The 21,486-nt window shown below is 36.6% G+C and overlaps 1 long non-coding RNA gene across 1 annotated transcript in view; it reads left to right on the forward strand.

The window, feature by feature from the left end:
* LOC141425471 (uncharacterized) overlaps nt 1-21,486 on the forward strand; it is a 334,038-nt gene that overhangs the window by 245,814 nt on the left and 66,738 nt on the right. The window contains exon 3 of the long non-coding RNA XR_012450477.1: nt 4,519-4,704. This is a non-coding gene — a long non-coding RNA (uncharacterized lncRNA). The remainder of the gene's footprint in view (nt 1-4,518; nt 4,705-21,486) is intronic.

Below are 21,486 nucleotides of genomic sequence, written 5' to 3' on the forward strand. Positions count from 1 at the left end.
TCATACAGTATTGTGTTTGCAAGTGTTTATTTTTTGTGTTTGGTAGACTCTAATGGATGTCAATTAACTAAACCTATGCTATGACCTCTCCACACTGCTTCCTCAGAAAGGATGGAATAAAGGAAGGGAAGGAAGGAGAGAGGGAATAAGAGAAGGAGGGAAGGGAGGAGGGAAGGAGAGATGTCATGAAGAAGGAAGGAAGGAAGAAAAGGTATTTGTTAATAGACAAATACTATTAACATCAAATATATTTTCACTGAGGAAAATTCAAGGTTTTTTTTGAAGTATCAAAATACTCTTAGACACCAACAAGAAACTAGCTGTAATATATAGAAAGTCATGATGACAACTGCTCTTGCCATAGAAACCAAATAAGTGCAGAAAAGAGAAACAAAGTGAGCAATAACAAAATGGAGGACTTAAACTCAACATTTGTGTTATATGTAACTGGACTAAAGCATCCATATAAAGACAGAGATTGGACTGAGGATGTAGCTCAGTGGCAGAGCAATTGCCTAGAATGTACAAGGCTCTGAGTTTGATTCCAGCACCACAAAAAAAAGTACAGATTGTCGGCCTAGATGACCCCAAGATGTACATGCTGTTTTATAACACACACATTATTAAATATATATCACAGATATGAGACACACAGTTTGGCCCTAAGAAAGTTGAAAAATTTTGCCAAGAAATTAATAACCATAAAATGTGGCTAAATGTATTTCTATCAGGCAAGGAGACCTCAAGACAAGGTTATTATCAAAAGTAGAATCAGAAGAGTCCAACAATCCAAAGTATTGCTATTTTTAATAGTAATGGGAGAGAGTAATAGCAATAGCAACCAGTGCAAGTAGTGTTCATGTGATTCCTGTTTTCCAGGAACTATATCAAGAAATTCACTTGTGTTTTCCATGTTTGTTTTTCTATTTTACAGATGAGTAAACTAAAAATTGTAAAGAGACTAAAAGATTTCCAAATGGTCATATTACTAAGGGAGAATGAGGCTAAGATCAGAGATTTTTAACTGCTCACATTGACAAGTTTTAACACTTTTAATGGGCTTCATCATATTTTCATATCTGTGTATATTTTAAAGGGACTTATTCTAACAAGTTAACATGCTTTCTTGTTTCAGTAACTATTTAACTAATTCAGCCATTCGTTCTGAGGTACAGAAGGACAGGAAAAAACAGAGGAACACTGAAAAGAACAGTCCAAATGAAAGGACTATTAGGAGGTATGACTTCACATATATAAATTCCTGATATTAAGAAGTAATTGAGTCAAGGAGTCAAGGGCCAGGCATGATAGTACATACCTATAAGTCCAGCTACTCCATTGTTGAATGCTCTACCACTTGAGCCACATTCCCAGTCCTAAAAGCAAGCTACTTGGGATGAGAAGATAGGAGGATCTTGGTTTGAAGTCAGCCTGCGCAAAAAGTTAGTTAGAACCCCCTACCATCTCATCAAACAAACTAGGCATGGTGCTTCATTGCTGTAATCCCAGAAACTCAGGAGGTGGAAGAAGAGGAATGTGTTTGGTCTAAGGCCAGCCTGAGCAAAAGCAGGAGACTCTATCTAAAATCAACCTAAAGCTAAAGCAAAAAGTACTAGAGGATCGTTCATAAAATAGAGTGATTGCCTAGCAAACACGAGGCCCTGAGTTCAAACCCCAGTACCACCAAAAAAAAACCCCAAAAAACCAAAATGAGGCCTGATAGTGATACAAAGATAGGGAGGAATAACAAAAATAAATTGACTTGCTTTATAATTTTGCCTTGGGCCATTCTTCCCAACATTTCAATGGAAACCAATAATTGGCATATTAGTAGCAGTATCTTTGGATGCAGATTACAGCCCAGGATTCTCATTGAGGCATATGTACAACTTCACAAAACTAAAAAGAAAACTCCTTTGTACCAAATTATGGAAAGAATCATAGTTAGTAGGGTATATTGAACATATGCAATTATCATCACCTCCCAAATTCCGTTAAAATTAAAAAGTGGTAGTTAAAAAATTAAAACTCCCCATGGACAAAGAGAGTGGGAAGGAGATAATGGCAAACCAAAAATCTCAAGCAGATTTGAAATGTGAAAAGAGTACACAAGAATGATGTTGACTTCAATCAGAACAGAGGAAGCATAAACCATGGCCCTTAGAAGGGTAATATTAACGAGAAGCAAATTAAAATTTCAGGAATTAGAAGATACCATATTAAACAAACTGAAAGTTACATTTGAAGACTTGAAAGGGGGAAATGATTTCAAAAGGTGCATGAGGAACAATTAGCCCTTAGGTTCCCTCTTCTGCCTTATACTTCAAAGCAACTACCCATCCTCATCCTCAAAGAAGAATTAAAGTGCCACTTTCCTAAAGGTATTGAAGCAGGAATGCTCTACCTTGAAAATGTCAGGTGCACCTGAAAGTAAGGATAATGTGCTAGATAGAAGAAATGTAGATTAAATCTGTCTTCTGAGAAGATAAGTCCAGCCCTAAAATTCGCACTCCATCCAGTTGCTAGAATACCTGTAGACTAGATAGTGATACCTCCTGAGCATTGTGGAAAACTTAATGGTTCCAAGGAATCCCTGTCTGCTGACATTCATGTCCTCCTGTAATAGTTTTCCTAAACAAAACATAGCAAAAGTAATGAGATTAAATCATAAAAATTATGACTTCCACCTTGCTGGCACTCTTTCACTATCATCTTCTTGACCTGCTTCATCAGAGGACGGAGCAACTCACTGTGTAAGAGACACCAATGTGGCAAGAGTTTGACAGCAGCCAGCCAACTGTAGACAACAAAGAATTAAGGCTCAACAATCCTAGAGGGACCAACGTACCAAAGGCCTTGGAATTAAGGTTGGAATCAGGTTCCTCCCCAGCTGAATCCTGAGGTAACTAGAGCCTTAGTTGACCTCTTGGGTGCAGCCCATGAGACTCTGAAACAGAAGAGCCAGCTAATTGCAGGATAAATAAATGTTGTGTCAAGCCACTAAGTTTTGTTGTTGCTTTTTATGCAGCTGTAAATAAGTAAAACAGGCAATTTGAAACATCCTCTAACTAAAAATTGAGCCACAAACAGAGAAAACCTTCAGACAATGACATTTGATAGACTCTCAACAAAAAAGTCAGGTCACTGCCTTACCATTGTGTCATTCATTCTATCAGCCACTGCACCTGGCACAAACACACTGGGTAAGTGAATCAGGGCCCCAAAAGAAGAAAAAAGAGAGCTTGCTAATTGTATTGAGAAGCTGCTAGAGATATGAAAAGAAGCTGTTAGAAGTAAGAGAAGATTTAAAACTTGCTTTATACAAAATAAGGTAACAAAACATTTGAGAATATAAAGGTAGTATAATGAAACCCACCAAATACTGTTTGAAAAAGGGGGAAGGAGGGAGAGAGGGAATGGAAATAAAATGGAGGGGATGAACTTGTTCAAGGTACACTACATGAGTGTATGGAATTATCACAATGGAACTGTTTTATTGTATTATTAAAATATGATAATAGAAATATAAAATATTTTTAAAATTTGAGACACTTTTTAACTGCAGACAAAATAAGCTTAAGAAAAAAAATTGATCAGAAGTTTTAGTGTATGACTCAGCAGAGAAGAATTTTTCATGATGTGCTATTTTGTAATCATAAAACATAAACTTAAAATTTTTTAATCAAAAAGCTGGAATAGAATTATGTTAGTTGGAAGGGTAGGGAACAGAATGAGGGAAAGAGGTGTGAGACAAATCCTTATGTAGCAGAAAAGGAAATTGTTATAATGCCTCTCATAATGATGAAACAAGAAATGGCAGTATAAGATTATATTTATAGAGTGGAATGGAATTATCCATTAGCTAGGTGAAATCATTGAAAGCAGTTTTCTATAAGAAGTGAAATAAGTGGAGGAAAGTACTGGTGTGATACACATTTTAATGACGTTAGTCCTTACCTTGATTAAAAAGAGCTTTTAAAAGAAAAGAAATGGCACAAATCAGACTCCTCTATGCAATTAACATAGTCTAATAAAAATGTAAAAGAAGCTTGCAGTTATAAATGTTAATAATGATAACAATATTGATAAGAATAAAAATCAGAGTGATATAGATCAGTTTCTCTCAAAGGATATTCTTAACTAAAATTAAATGAAAAAAGCCAGGATGCATCTTAATGTGTGTGTTAAACTTCCTATTTTTTATAAAAATAAAAAGGAGAGGGGAGGATCCAAGATGGAGAACAGGAAAGGGAATCAGAATTCCTGAGCTTCACAATTTCAGAAACCACTTTAAGACGTGTTAGCTACATTTGGGTAATTCTGATTCTTTTTAGCCAAATAAATAACTACCAACACAAAGGGTACACATAAAATTCGAGGACTGACCCCTAAAACAGCTTTTCATTGCACCTAACAGCCTGGGAAATCCCAGCTTGCCACGGTTACTAGGGTGTGTCTGGCCCTGGAAAAGCCCCCTGACAGTTTCTTCCTTTTTTTTTTTTTTTTTTTTTAAAGCAGAAGATAGAGCATCAAACAGAACCAAACTTTGCAATGTACTGGACCCCCTACCCCGTGGAAAGCTTACGTATGCCCTGCTGTGCTGAACCCAGTCCCAGTAAGTCTCTGCTTTGAGAAAAGCTGCCCACCATTTCTCCCCACTGGCCTGGTTTCAAAGATGCCTGTGTAAATCTGCAAACACAACAGGTAAGCACCATGAGCCACACACCACCCCCACCACACACACACACACCCGGGAGCATAATCCAGTGCAGCTCATGGGCAGATTGCACAACTTCCCCCAAAAAATGAAAAACATAGACTGAGAATTGCAATTTACCACCGTCAGCAGGAGCTAGTGGAAAGCTGAACCAATCTCAAGAGAGCTGGGGTGAGACGAGGAGCCAAACTCTGAGAGCAGGGGCAGAGCAACAACCAAACTCCCAGAGCAAGGGTGTAGCGGATCACTGAGAAAATCTCATGGGAGTGTGGGCAGTGCTAAAACGGAATTGCACCACCTTGTCAGGGGAGGAGGTAACCAGGAAGGGTTGCAGCGGTGGAGCAATTCAGCTGCCACCTGGTAAAAACAACAGATCTGAGCACCTTGCACAAACTGGTAGTGAGCTATCACAGAACTCAACTGCAACCTGCCCTATGGGCAGAAGGAACCACCTACTGCTTACAAGCCAGCTGTCTGGCAAGACCACTTCAGAATTCCCACTTAGAACAGATGGCAAATCAGACCAAGGAAAACAGGACTAGAAAGAAACCCCAGCTGACTCCCCTGCAAGCTGTCTGACAAGAGAGTCAGTTCTCTTCCCCATACAGCCCAGAATACCACCTTGTGAAGAGACAGGGACACTGAGAAATCTCCAGTCATAGCCACCAATACCTGGATTGGATGTCAAAGGAATAAGTCCGGAACTATCACTGAACTGACTACTTTTTGTTGTTGTTTTGTTTTGTTTTCTTAGTTTTTTCCATTTTATTTCATACTTTTAATTTCACTATTACTAGTTCCTTATCTCTATTCTTACTCCTTTCACTTTCTCTCCTTTTCTTGTGCTATAATACATTGTTATCCCACCCCCAACTATTTTTTCTGTCCCTTTTCATCCATTTAATCCCCCTGACTTCACCTCCCCCTCCTCACCTTTCTCTACCTGTCACCCCACTACCCTCCCTCCTCCACACTTACCACCCACTGAATAGACTACTGTACCAACCATACACACGCTCATCCCTCTGTAATCCCTGACACACAAGCATCCTTCACTATAACTGAACTGCATCGTAACACACACAGAAGCCCTAAAACCCTGTGGCCCCACACCTCCCCCTCCACTCCATGCCCCCTTTTAGCACCACCTTTTCAAATTACCCACATATCTATCTGTATCCAAACAACCATTACTCACCCTATTCCCACTGTTTATAGCTATTATCACCAAGGGTTCAATATATAATAGCTAAACAACTAATCTGGCATTGAACTTGTGAATTTGTTATGGCTAATTTACACTTTCAGGCCAGGGACAGAAATACCACCTCAACTTAGCTAACAACCAAGCCAGTCACAACACAGGTATTAAATCAAGGGAAATAAAACAAGTGACTAAAACTGCCAACTAGCCAATCAATAACAAAGGAGCACAGCACAACTTAGAAGCATGGGGAGAAGAAGAAGTCAAGGAAATTCCACCCTTCAAAAGAACAAAAAAATTAAATAGAGGATTTAGGGGAAGATGAAGAAAATGAATACACAGTGAGTTAGTTTACTACAAAGGCTCCTGCACACCCATGTTTATTGCAGTACTATTCACAATAGCTAAGTTAAGGAAACAGTGAAGATGTCCCACTACTGATGAATGGATTAAGAAAATGTGGTATTTTACTCACCCACAAAAGAATGAAATTTTGTCATTTGCAAGTAAATGAATGGAACTGAGAACATCATATTAAGTGAAGTTAGTCAGGCTCAGAAGGGCAAAAGCTGCATGTTCTCCCTCATATGCAGATTATAAACCTAAAACAAATGTATCAGTATTATGGGATATGGGTCACACTAAGGGGAGGACACACACAGTAGCGATAGAACAAGGGATGGAAACCAAAAACTTGAATGTTGTTGATGTGATCAAAGTAAACAAATGAATATAGAAATCTTAATCTGGTCAGGGCCACCATGGGACGTGAACTAGGGAGGAGTGAAGAGATTGATAGAGATGAACCAGCTGGGGTTATAATATACATAAGCATGGCAACAACACAAGGAAACTCCCTGTGTAGCTACCTTTATCTCAAACTAGCAAAAATGCCTTGTTTCTCTCTTTACCTTTTATATTTTTTCTTCTACAAAATGGGAGGAAGTCAGAATAGGTTCTGCAGGGGTTGGGGGTAGTGGGGAAAGGGGTAGGAGAATGAATATGGTCCCAATAATGTGTACACGTATATGTAAATGCATAAATGATACCTGTTGAAACTTTCAAGAATCAGAGGAAGGGGGGATGAAAGAGAGCAGGAGGGGGTGAATTCAAGTATGATATATTTGATACATTGTAAGAACCTTTGTAAATGCTACAATGTACCTCCACCCAGCACAATGAAAAAAAATACATATATACCAAAAAATTTATACACCTTATATGGGTATAAGTGTGACCATACACAATACTGAAAAATGTACACATATTGGTTATAATTTATTTGGTGGGGGGAGTAGAACTGAATTGAAGGAGAAGGGAGATCATACATACCTATAAGTGTTATAAGTGTTAAATTTATAACTCAGTCTTTTGGATCCCAAACCAGAATTTTTCATTCTTTCACTGTAAAGAGCATTAGTGGAACAAATGTGGAGTTTGAATAAGTTCTGTAAGTTAGATAATAGGACTACAACATGGTTAATTTCCTAATTTTAATCATTATACTAGTGTCATTTAAGAGAATACCATTGTTGTAGGCAATGCACACAGAAATATTTAGGTCAGAAGAAGGTTTTTTTCCTTCAATTTATTCTTGGTAAGTCCAGAAAATTACATCTATTTATAGATATACATGTATATGCACATATGTATGTATTATAGAGAAAAAAGAGAGGAGCAGGCAGGCAGAAACAGAGAAAGAGAGAAAACAACTGAGATTAAATACAGTAACAGTAAATCTTTCTGGATGAAGGGATTAAGAGAATTCTTGGCATTACTTTTGCAGCTTTTTATAAATCTAAAGTCATTTCAAAATAAAAAAAAAATCATGTGCAAAAATGAAGTAGGCCCAGGAATATGTACTTGAAATTGGAAAAAAAAATGCTGGCTTTTTGTCATAGTGTTATTAACAAGGTCTTGCCATCAGACATCATTACAGAAATCATTTAGGATCCAAGAGATAGTCTGTCTGCATTCTTCTAAGACAGAAGGAAGTTCAAATGACAAACATGGATCACCACCCTAAAGTGGCTATAGGAAGATGAACCATAATAGCTTTAGAAAGACTTATTTGGAAAGGGAAATATTTCTGCTCTGCCTCTCATATTGCATCTATATCAGAAAAGTTGATCTTATTAAGCATAATTGAAATGGGATTTTAAAGTATATTTTTAAAAAGTGCTTCAAGAATCCTAAATAAATTGAAATGAAGCTAATTCCCCCCAGATACATGCTGCTGGGAGTAATTTTTTTAACTTTATCAAATGCATTTCTGAAGTAGGTCAGAGTTCTGTGCAGGTTAACTTGATAATATCTTACTTTTCTTCAAGGAAAAAAATGTAATGGTGGACAAGTAGACAGTACTGGATGATGAGCTTTATTTAATTGCTCATCAAATCTATGCACTGAAAGTTTAGACAGTCACCTGTAGGCATACATTCTCACTGTTACACCCCTGCCTCTTTGAATATTGCTTTATTTATATTTGGAATAATATTATATATGGGAAGTGCAACCATTTAGCTTGGCAATTTAGGTAAATCAGTCTGTTTCTCTGGATGTCACTTTTTCTTGTCATTAAAAAAAAAGAGAAAAAAAAGAGCATCAGGTGCAGTGGCTCATGTCTATAATCCTAGCTACTCAGGAGGCTGAGATCAGGAGTATTGTGGTTTGAAGTCATCCAAGCAAAAACCATGCAGACCCTATCTTAACCATTAAAAACTGAATGTGGTGGTGAACTTCTTCCATTCTAGTTAAAGGTAGGGAACATAAATAAAAAAGATTGTGGTCCAGGCCAGCTGAGCATAAATATAAGACCCTATTGGAAAACAAGGAAGGCAAAAAGGAATGGGAGCATGGTTCAAGAGCTAGAGTACCTGCTTAGCAAATGTGAGGTCCTGAGTTCAAGCCCCAGTACCTCCAAAAAGAAAAGAGAAAAAGCATTGGACTAGATGATGTTAAGCTTAATTTCTGCTCTAACAGTACTTGTAGTTGTCAGGGTTTTCCAGGGAAATGTACACAGTTGTCTCTAAGTACCTGCAAAGGATTGGTTCCAGAAGCCCCTGCAGATATCAAAATCCATAGATGCTCAAGTCCTTTGAATAAAAGGTAGACAATTTGCATTTAACCTACATGCATCCTTCTGTATACTTCAAATCACTCCTAGATGATTTATAATTCCCAAATACAATGTAAATTATATTCAAATCATTGTTATACCATATTGTTTAAGGAATGATAACAAGAAAAAAGTCTGTACATGTTCAGTACAGATGCATTTTCTCAAGTAATTTAAATCTTTGGTTGATTAAATCCACAGATACAGAACCCATGATTATGGAAGGCTAACAGAAAGAGAGGGAGAAAGGGAGGGAGACAGAAAGAGAGAAAGATAGACAGAGTTTAAGAAATGGCTCACACAATTGCAAAAATGCAAAATCTGCAGGTAAGCTGTAGGCTGGAGTTTCAAGGAAGATTTAGGTTGAAGTTCAAAAGCAGACTGCTGGCATTATTCCAGAGAGGTCAGTCTTTTTCTAGTAGCCCTTCTACTGATTTGATAAGACCCAGCAAACTATGAGGGTAATCTGCTTCACTTGGACTCTACTGATTTAAGAGTTGACTCATCAAAAAAAAAAAAAAAGAAAAAACCTTCATAGAAAAATCCAGAATGATGTTTAACCAAATATCTTGGCACCACAGCTCAACCAAGTGGACATTAAATTAGCCATCACTTTATGCTATAGTGATAATTACTTTAAAAGCTTTAAAGTCAGAAAATGAGAGAAGGATTTTTTTTTTGTTTTTCTAATAAAAAAACACAATAAATTCCACACAACTCACAGGATAACATTGTCATTTTTATTCATTTTTTTAGTTTTTATTTTATTCATATGTGCATACAATGTTAGGATCATTTCTCCCCCTGAACTTCCCTTGCCCCCCTTCCCTGCTCCCTCCCCTACACCCCACAACCCCTCACTACCTGGCAGAAACTATTTTGCCCTGAATTCTAATTTTGTTGAAGAGAGAGTATAAGCAATAATAGGAAGGAACAAGGGTTTTTGCTAGTTGAGATAAGGATAGCTATACAGGGAGTTGACTCACATTAATTTCCTGTGCATGTGTGTTACCTTCTAAGTTAATTCTTTTTGATCTCACCTTTTCTCTAGTTCCTGGTCCCCTTTTCCTATTGGCCTCAGTTGCTTTTAAGGTATCTGCTTTAGTTTCTCTGCGTTAAGGGCAACAAATGCTAACTAATTTTTTAGGTGTCTTACCTATCCTCACCCCTCCCTGTGTGCTCTCGCTTTATCATGTGATCAAAGTCCAATCCCCTTGTTGTGTTTGCCCTTGATCTACTGTCTGCATATGAGGTAGAACATACGATTTTTGGTCTTTTGGGCCAGGCTAACCTCACTCAGAATGATGTTCTCCAATTCCATCCATTTACCTGTGAATGATAACATTTCATTCTTCTTCATGGCTTCATAAAATTCCATTGTGTATAGATACCACATTTTCTTAATCCATTCGTCAGTGGTGGGGCATCTTGGCTGTTTCCATAACTTGGCTATTGTGAATAGTGCTGCAATAAACATGGGTGTGCAGGTGCCTCTGGAGTTACCTGTGTCACATTCTTTTGGGTATATCCCCAAGAGTGGTATTGCTGGATCAAATGGTAGATCAATGTCTAGCTTTTTAAGTAGCCTCCAAATTTTTTTCCAGAGTGGTTGTACTAGTCTACATTCCCACCAACAGTGTAACAGGGTTCCTTTTTCCCCGAATCCTCACCAACACCTGTTGTTGGTGGTGTTGCTGATGATGGCTATTCTAACAGGGGTGAGGTGGAATCTTAGTGTGGTTTTAATTTGCATTTTCTTTTATTGCTAGAGATGGTGAGCATTTTTTCATTTGTTTTTTGGCCATTTGAATTTCTTCTTTTGAGAAAGTTCTGTTTAGTTCACTTGCCCATTTCTTTATTGGTTCATTAGTTTTGGGAGAATTTAGTTTTTTAAGTTCCCTATATATTCTGGTTATCAGTCCTTTGTCTGATGTGTAGCTGGCAAATATTTTCTCCCACTCTGTGGGTGTTCTCTTCAGTTTAGAGACCATTTCTTTTGTTGAGCAGAAGCTTTTCAGTTTTATGAAGTACCATTTATCTATGCTACCTCTTAGTTGCTGTGCTGCTGGGGTTCCATTGAGAAAGTTCTTACCTATACCTACTAACTCCAGAGTATTTCCTACTCTTTCCTGTATCAACTTTAGAGTTTGGGGTCTGATATTGAGACCCTTGATCCATTTTGAGTTAATATTGATATAGGGTGATATACATGGATCTAGTTTCAGTATTTTGCAGACTGCTAACCAGTTTTCCCAGCAGTTTTTGTTGAAGAGGCTACTATTTCTCCATCATATATTTTTAGCGCCTTTGTCAAAGACAACTTGGTTATAGTTGTGTGGCTTCATGTCTGGGTCCTCTATTCTGTTCCACTGGTCTTCATGTCTGTTTTTGTGCCAGTACCATGCTGTTTTTATTGTTATTGCTTTGTAATATAGTTTGAAGTCAGGTATTGGGATACCTCCTGCATTGTTCTTTTGACTGAGTATTGCCTTGGCTATTCGTGGCCTCTTGTGTTTCCATATAAAATTAACGGTAGATTTTTCAATCTCTTTAATGAATGTTATTGGAATTTTGATGGGAATTGCATTAAACATGTAGATTACTTTTGGGAGTATCGACATTTTTACTATGTTGATTCTACCAATCCATAAGCATGGGAGATCTTTCCACTTTCTATAGTCTTCCTCAATCTCTTTCTTCAGAAGTTTTTAGTTTTCCTTGTAGAGGTTGCTCACATCCTTTGTTAAGTTTACACCTAGGTGTTTGATTTTTTTTGAGGCTATTGTAAATGGAATTGTTTTCATACATTCTTTTTCAGTTTGTTCATTATTAGTGTACAGAAATGCTAATGATTTTTCTATGCTGATTTTATATCCTGCCACCCTGCTGTAGCTATTGATGATGTCTAGAAGCTTCTGAGTAGAGTTTTTTGGGTCTTTAAGGTATAGGATTATGTCATCTGCAAATAGGGATATTTTGACAGTTTCTTTACCTATTTGTATTCCTTTTATTTCTTTTTCTTGCCTAATTGCTCTGGCTAGGAATTCCAGTACTATATTGAATAGGAGTGGAGATAGTGGGCATCCTTGTCTGGTTCCTGATTTTAGAGGGAATGGTTTCAGTTTTTCTCTGTTAAGTATAATGCTGGCTGTAGGTTTGTCATATATAGCTTTTATAATGTTGAGGAACTTTCCTTCTATTCCTAGTTTTCTTAGAGCTTTTATCATGAAATGATGTTGGATCTTATCAAAGGCTTTTTCTGCATCTATTGAGATGATCAAGTGGTTTTGGTCTTTGCTTCTGTTAATGTGATTTATTACATTTATTGATTTTCGTATGTTGAACCACCCCTGCATTCCTGGGATGAAGCCTACTTGGTCGTGGTGAATAATCTTTTTGATGTTGTTGAATTTGGTTTGCCATTATTTTATTGAAGATTTTTGCATCAATGTTCATTAAGGAGATTGGCCTATGGTTTTCCTTTTTGGAGGTGTCTTTGCCTGGTTTTGGGATAAGTGTAATACTGGCTTCATAAAATGTGTTAGGCAGTTTTCCTTCCATTTCTATTTCATGAAACAGTTTAAGGAGGGTTGGTACCAGTTCTTCTTTAAAGGTCTGATAGAATTCAGCAGAGAATCCATCAGGTCCTGGACTTTTCTTTTTGGGGAGACTCTAGATTGCTGCTTCAACTTCATTTTGTGTTATAGATCTATTCAGGTGATTAATATCCTCTTGGTTCAGTTTTGGATGATCATATGTATCTAGAAAACTGTCTATTTCTTTAAGAGTTTCGAATTTATTTGAATATAGTTTCTTGAAGTAGTCTCTGATGATTTCCTGAATTTCCATGGTGTTTGTTGTTATCTCCCCTTTTGCATTCCTGATTCTACTAATTTGGGTTTTTTTCTCTCTTCATTTTAGTCAGGTTTGTCAGGGGTCTGTCAATCTTGCTTATTTTTTCAAAGAACCAACTTTTTGTTTCATTAATTCTTTGGTTTTTTTGGTTTATATTTCATTGATTTCAGCTCTTATTTTTATTATTTCTCTCCTTCTATTTGTTTTGGGATTTGCTTGTTCTTATTTTTCTAGGAGTTTGAGATGTATCATTAGGTTATTGATTTGGGATCTTTCAGTGTTTTCAATATATGCATTCATGGCTATAAACTTTCCTCTCAGGACTGCCTTTGCTGTGTCCCATAGGTTCGGTAAGTTGTGTTTTCATTTTCATTGACTTCCAGGAACTTTTTAATTTCCTCTTTTATTTATCGATGATCCATTGTTCATTAAGCAATGAGTTATTCAGTTTCCAGCTGTTTGTATGTTTTTTGTCTTTATTTTTGTTGTTGAGTTCTGGTTTTATTGCATTGTGATCAGATAGTATGCATGGTATAATTTCTATTTTCTTATATTTGCTGAGGCTTGCTTTGTGCCCTAGAATATGATCTATTTTGGAGGCAGTTCCGTGGACTGCTGAGAAGAATGTATATTGTGTAGAAGTTGGAACATTGTCATTTTTAAACAACTGGTATTCCGTATGACCATGTTTGAGCTATAGCATGGAGTAAAAATTTGATCTTAAACAGCAATTTCAGCTACCATCAGGACATCTTTATACAATGACTTCAAGAAATAATATTGGGTCTTACTACTCAATTCATCTCATACCTCTGAAGGATGGTTCTGGTCTGGGTCTCAAGATTTAGATCTGGAAAAGATACAGAGGCCCATTGTCTGTGTCCTTTCCTTACAGAATTATACCATCTTCCTTACTAGCAGCCCCAACCTATCATTTCAATGTTGTGATATCATAATTGGAGCAAGAATAAGTCATAGCAGTACTCCCATCATACCATAAGAAATTATTTATCTCAGCAATAAAAATGCATTAACTAGTAATAATGTTATCATTTATTTAAAAATAGATCATTTTGAGAAGTAAAAGAGTAATAGAAATATTATATTAATACCATACAACTAAAGTAAAATATGAATCTCTTTTATTTGTCTTTTGACTATTGTTCTTCCAAAGATTATAATTCCTTGGGATTTGTACCCAACTATAAATCAAATTACAATCAGGCCTCCACCAAAATTTCTCTACTATTGCAAAATCATTGAACAATCCCATTTTAATCATGTCAGTAGTCAAGTAGAAACTGCTAGTGAAATTGAAAGCCACAATTCCAGAATACAGCATATCCTAGTCTGTCTATTTCTCAGGCATTTTCTCACAAAAGTACTGAGAACTTAAGATAGGCAAAAAAGTGTCCATGTGATAGACTAGTTATATAATTCCCAAAAAGATTAACTTTCCTGTGGTTAAAATGAGTAGATCTTTCTGTTTGTCTGTCCATCCTCTGGTAAGTCTGAATGGTAACAATAAAGGTTAGTCTTCAGTTGCCTGCACCATGTGTTATTTAGTAGACTTGACTTTTCTTGTTGAATGCATAACACCAGTTTGGGGAAGGAAAAGATTTTGGGGGGAGAGTTATGAATGAATATTGTTCAAAGTTCCCTCCATCTACCCAGAAAGAGTCAAAACAAATCAGTTCCAAGTACTTCACTGAGTGTTTGGTAAACCATAAGCCCCCCTTTTTCCAGGAAGATTCTGAATGAAGAGGCACAACCCAGATGCCATAAACTGGGTATATATATATATATATATATATATATATATATATATATATATATATCTCCAGCCTTCTACAAGTCCAATCTGTTGACAAATATTCAAGTTGTACAATATGACATCCATGCTTTCAAACATAGAAAGAGTATTTGCCCTCAGTGTCAAAGGCAAAAAGGATCATATGGCAAAGAATACAAGGAAATGATTTAAAAGGCATGAAAAGGTTCTTCAAATCAACAAAAGTATGTAATGATTGAGTCCATTTGTGTGATAACTCAGGGAAATATGGGAAGGAAGTTGGTGCCATCGACATTCTATTTATGAGGCGTTCATTGGAAGAAGGAAGCAGAAAATGAATCCTCACCTCCATGTCCATGGAATGAAGAGGAATGTGCTCAATGAGTGACTGGTCAAGGGCCCAGGTCAAGAAAGTCCCTTGGAGAAGACCTTAAGTCATTTTGGCTCCATGCACGAGTGAGTGCACAAGAAAATATTCTTCACTTCCAAGCCCAAGGACTCCTCTTTCAACCATAGAAAACATCTGTGGATCCAATGGTGTCATAGATCCCCACTGATGTCTCTTGATATGGAACAAGAGTATGATAGTCAGCTTTCCATCACTGTAACAAATACTTAAGATAATCAGCTTTTAAAGAGGAAAGATTTATTTTTGCACACAATTTTGGAAGTTTCAGTCCACAGTCAATATGTCCCATTGCTTTTGTGCCTATGTCAAGGAAGCTGGTTGCATGGTAGAGAAATTTTATTCAATTTATAGCATGGACACAGAAGAGAGGAAAAGGAAGAAACCCAGGTCTGACAATCCTCTTTAAGGCAACATTTCCCAGTGACCTAAAGATCTCCCACAAGGCTCCATCTCTTAAAGGTACCAGTAGCATCAAGCCTTTAAAACATGGATATTTAAGGGATATTTAAGATCCAAACTATGGCAGTGAAATAAGATGTCTTTCAATAGACTCTCTCTTTACTATTTCCTAGGAAGATTATGAAGAAATACAAAATCATACATGCTGTCACACATGGAGTTGAATTAGTCATTGAAAATAAAAGCTCTGTGTATGCAAAGTATTGTGACAGAGGCATAGGAGACATTGCCTTGCTGCTGGACTACTTTCAGTCTTACAAAAAAAAAAAAGTAAAAGTGATTACTTGGTTAGGAAAAAAAACCCTCCAGCTTCATGATAGCACTCATCACCCCTCTGTTGAGATTGGTACAAGGGATATTACCCAGAAATTGTGCTTCAGAAATTAATTTCAAATAAGCAAATGTTGAACATCAAAGTGAGCATGAGTTCCATTTGTCCAGTAAGAAGCATTCAAATGGCAATTACTTTGCTCCACTATCCTGGTTCTTAGTAAATAAATCTCGCCAAAAGAATTTCAGATCGCATCAAACAAAATGGTCAAACAGTGTCCATATGTGTCAGAGAAAACAAAGGATCATCAACAGTATTTAATTCCTGCTTCCAAGGAAATAAAAGCAATAAACATAATAATTAAACTCCTGCAAATTTGCTGATCAAAGGTGTCACAACATAGTTGCTCAAAGTACAGAGATTCTTCTCAGTGATTTTAAAATGTCTATAATTATTAATTATAGGTACTTGATAAGGTACTCAGCAATGTATTAAATAGTATTCTCCCTGATAGGTTTACAATCTATAAAAAGATGTAAATCTAACTTCTCCAGCCCCTCTCTCTTCCCCTTCACCCCCGCCCTTTAATCTTTTCCAAATTCATATCCATTCATAACACAAATCCATCAGGCCTCCTACACAGGCAGCACATTTGGCTCTGCTCTCCACTTTCTCAAAGAGCTTTGGCCTTTCCTGTTTCAACATTTTTCTTTTCTCCTCCTTTTCATTTTTACATCCTCTACTCCCTTTCTCCTCATGTTCCTTTCCCCTCCTCTGCAGGCAAAGTTCCTACTTTCCACATCCATCTTTAGTTTATTATCTCATATCTTTATACAAACACTTAAAGAACCTTCCAGAAAATTCACTGGGCAAAAAAAAAGAAAAAGGAAAAGAGTTTCAAAAGTGAAAAGATGGTATTATAGAAAAATAACATTAATTGTTTGGTATGGAGAATAACTGCTAGCTAACACTATAGATCTTTGGACCTTCCCTTCCCTTATCCCTTCATTCAACACTTTGTTGTGATCAGATTTATGAAAATCAAATCATGCTCTTCAGAGCTCTAAAAGCCATTGACATTCTGGAGAGTAGCAGGACAAGTTCAGAAATATTTTAGAAATTGGAAACTCTAAGAAATGAAATGATATGCCAGACTGTCAAAGACCAACTTGGCAAAATACATAAATAAGTCAATAAGCATGGTGAGAGGAAAATATGGTTTCATTAGAAAAGTCTTTCTGAGTAATAGGAAATCAAAGAAATACTATGAGAAATCAGCCAAAAGAAAATTAGGAGCCACAAAGCTGGAGATAAAGTAGAATTAGAGGTTAAAAAAAAAAAAGCAAAGGCAGGATATAATCTGGAAGGTCAATTGATAAAACGTATAGCAAGCACTGAACCAACACCAATCAATACAGCTCAGTATGAACCAAATCACAGCCTAATAACCACATCACATCCATTTTATGGTACTATCTGTCACAGGAGCCTCAGGAAGCTGTGGCAATTCAACCAACTGCACACTCCAGTGACCTGGCTTCCAAGCGTAGTATTAACTGAAAAAATGTGGCTGTGGTTGCTGTGATAAAGGGGGCAAGCAGCAGAGAAACTGCTTGCAGAACAGTCTGTGAGCTCCTGTAAACACAAATACAAATCTAGGTGATATCAAAGAGGTCCAGGGAGGGAGAGAAGGACTGGAGAGAGTAATAGACACTTCCAGAGAAGTATCTGAAGCAAACCTACTCATATTCCACATCAGATTGTAAAGTCCCTCTAGATACTTCTCTAATGCATTCTTGGAAAAAGAATCAATAACAATCAAAAGAAGGAGGTGAGCCAAGGAAAGGACTACAAGGAACTTGAGTTATTAATAGGATTATGAAAAGACAGAGATGTATGAACTAGTAAAGTGTCTAAAGTCAAGATGAATAGGCAATGGCCTCCTCCAGAACCCAGTAGATTTCCTATAGACAGGTTTTTTTTTTTCTTGACTCTGAAGTTCTCTGCTACCTTCATATCACTGTAGCAGTTATACTTTTCTACTGGAAAAATAATTTGATAGAAAAAAATACATGTTTCATAGGTTCTCTCAGCAAATTCAAAATGCCTGCTGCCCACCTTATCTCTAATACTATCTGAACCATAATCCTCCCTTCCTGTTTTACAAAAAGCTTGTCCCTTCACCTTGGGCAAAGGAGCCAAAGAGAGCAGCTAAAATATTAAGGATTGGCTGAAGCTTGTAGCTCAGTGCTAGGACATTTGCCTAGCAAGTGCAAAGCCCTCAGTTCAAACCCCAGTACCACCAAAAAAAAAAAAAAAATTCTAAAACATGAAGGATTATGTTGTGTATATCTCCAAATGTGTTTCTAAGAACAAAATTATTCTGTAAAAACTTGAAGTGTGGCCTTTTCTTCTTCTCTATTATCATCCTTTAACATTATCATATGTTTTCAATTTGCTGCATTTTTACTTCCTTTCTCAATAGAGATGTCAAGTCTGTTCTAAGCTCTGAGTAGAGATGCATGACACAAATACTTCAGAGAATTAACTCCATTACAGTGTTAGAATGAAACTTCCTTAATGACAGAAAAGGGCACAGATTGAAGACTGCCCAACATTTGCTCTGAGGATGTTAGGGGACAAGCTAAGCATTTGAGTTGGTTAAAAGAGCAACAACTACCTTATAAAGTGTATATGTATGTATACATGTATATATATTTAGGTAATTTACAATAAATAAAAAAGAACAATTTTCAATGACATATGCTTTGATTTTAAGAACTTCCCACCATTTGTCAATATTTAATATTTGACATATTAAAGAAAACATTAAGCAAGAAACAACTCTGGTTAATCTAAAGGGAATGCACTATGTTGCATGAGTTTTCATGTAAAATACTTATTTAAAGTATTTTATGTAAGCACAAATCTTGAGTGTTGGTATAAACACATTTACAGATATAAAATTTGATGTTTTGGTAGGGACATTTGAAAACTATACCCCCCTTCCTAAAAGTATTTATTGTTACCTGTAGAATTTATACTTTTCCCCAAATTATGTGGCAGTCCAGGTAAGAAGATAAAATTCTCCTCTCATTTAATTGTAATGGATTTGTAAGTTAGAGGGAAATATCAATAAAACCATAGACTTAGCAAACCTAAACATTTCTTAAGTCAAAACCATACAGACTTTAAAATCTTCTGGGCTGTACCAACTCTCAAACCTGGGGTTTAAATCCAAATGCTGAAACTCCATCCGTTTGTTCTCCACGATACAGCTTTAGCAAATAGATATTTTTTTTCAAAATTGATCTTTTAAATATGTCATTTATTGTCTCAGAGCACTTTTTCTGTTCTGATGTAATTTCCAATTACATCAAGGAAGTTATTTTTTAAATGGGAATTAAAACATACCATCAACTTCTCTGGTATTTCATATAATAACAGAAATGTGTAATCCTATAATAATTACCCTAACATTATTCATGTGAGCATGTTTTATCATAAAGTACCATGTATACATTGCCACATGTGAATATAGTTAAGTATGTAAATTGTAGTCTTGATGAGAAATACATGCTCGTATGGGAAGCCATGAATACAATGGTGGAAACATGGTGAGGACGACTGAATAAAGGGCAAAGAAGAGAAATAGAGTAAAACTCTATGGGTGTACAGAGCAATTGGTAAGAAGTAAATCACAGCTGGTGCTCCTTAATGCAGATTATGCTTTTACACTCAGAAAGATAGATGCAGGGCAGGAAGAAATGAACACAGAAGAAAAGTAAGGACATTGAAGTTAGTATATCTGTTACTTAAATGGGCTCAAGTGCCCAGATATTTTTAAGAGGTGAATCTATGTACTGCAGTATTTCTGTAGCAATCTTGGTATAGGGAAGAAAACTGGAGGTGTGCAAATTTTATTTTCCCTCATATAAATTTTAAGGTGAATTCTGGATTCAATACTTTTTTCCTTGACATCATCCCTTCACACAAAACTGGTGTCATTAAAACCTAACAAGATTCATTTGGTTCTGGAAAATTAACTGTGAAAGCACAAGTTGTGGGGATTTAACTTGGACAACAGTTTCCCAGAACAGATTCATGATTAAAAATACTAATAATAGGCCAGAGGCTTGGAAAATGTGTATTATTTTAGCACTCTATGTGCTGGAGATATTGACCCAACACCTAAGTTTCTCAATTTCCTTGTTAGTAAGATGTATGTAATAGCACCTCTACTGCTTGCTTAAAATTAGTTTTGATATAAAGTGAAATGTATGAGAATACTTTATAAACTGTAAAACATCACAGAAAAACTAAGAGATATGATTATCAATATGATTATAAGAAGAGCTTTATGCTTTCAGTAAATTACCCAAAAGGAAGGATTCAACATCAGATGTCACTAATACAAAATCTATGCTATCTGATTGAACATCAGAGAAAGAAGCGGTCCTTTCTTATCCTCACTGGCTAGGAAACACCTGAATAGGACCTTAGAGGGCATGATTTCTATTCTCTTAGATCTGAAAGACTGGCAATGAAAAAGCACCATGCTTTGAACTGAATATTTGTGACTCCCCAAAATTCAAATGTTAAACTATAGTCCCCAAGGTGATAGTATTAGAAAGTGGAGCCTTCAGGAGGTAATTAGGTCATGGAAGAGGAGTCTTTATGTATAAAATTAGTATCCTGATAAAGAAAGGTCCTAGAGAGATCCCTTGTTTCTTCTTTCAAGATGACAACCATCTATGAATTAGAAAGCAGGCCCACACTAGACTCTGAATCTGCCAGTGCCTTGATGCTGGCCTTCCCAGCCTTCCAGAACTATGACAAGTAATATTTTGTTGTTTATAAGCTACATAGTTTATGGGAGTTTGCTGCAGAAACCCAAATGGGCTAAGATAGACCATTTGTCTTCATGCACAGAGCAGAATCCATTCAAGCAGGTAGAAATTACATGGAGGGAGACTTGTCTAAGGAACTAACTACAAACCTCTCTGGTGGCTTTCAAATCCAGTATCTTATAGCTTTAAGTAAGGATAGAGAGGTTAGTAATCTTAGGAGGAAACCCCTGCTATCAGTTCTCTTTGTGAAAGGTATACCCTAGAGATACAGATAGCACAAAACACTCAGCTGTACAGAGAAAGAACGCATTCTTCCCCCTCAGAATTGGACAGTTTTTCATGTACATCTGTAAAGATGGTCAAGGGTTAGAGTACACCCCTTAAATGGCCATCCAACAGCCTGTGAAGAACATTCACTGCCCTTCCCTAATCTTCAAGAAAACATTTTCTAGAGTGGGTACTTCCCTCTTTCCTGCATTTCCCATTTCTTGCCCCTAACACTTAGGGTATGAAATGGGTTGAATGAAAGGACATCTCTCATCTATTCACAACCAATTCACCTTGGAAAATAGAGTAATAACTTCATCATACTTAACCACCCTACTTGGCCAAAATCACCTTTATGATATCTGGCTATGGATTTTTTTTAAACAGACCATGGAAAGAGTCTGTAAGAAATAGAAAACAGTCCCTTATAGAACTCACTCTCAGCTTTCTTAGTTCTATACTAATCAAAAGTCAAATGGTTGGAAAGCAGTGGATTCCATGCTGAAGCTTCTGTGCAGCTTGCTGTCTTATCTAGCAGCCAAAA

This window comes from Castor canadensis, chromosome 8, assembly GCF_047511655.1.
Source record: "Castor canadensis chromosome 8, mCasCan1.hap1v2, whole genome shotgun sequence".
NCBI classification, from domain to species: Eukaryota; Metazoa; Chordata; class Mammalia; order Rodentia; family Castoridae; genus Castor; species Castor canadensis.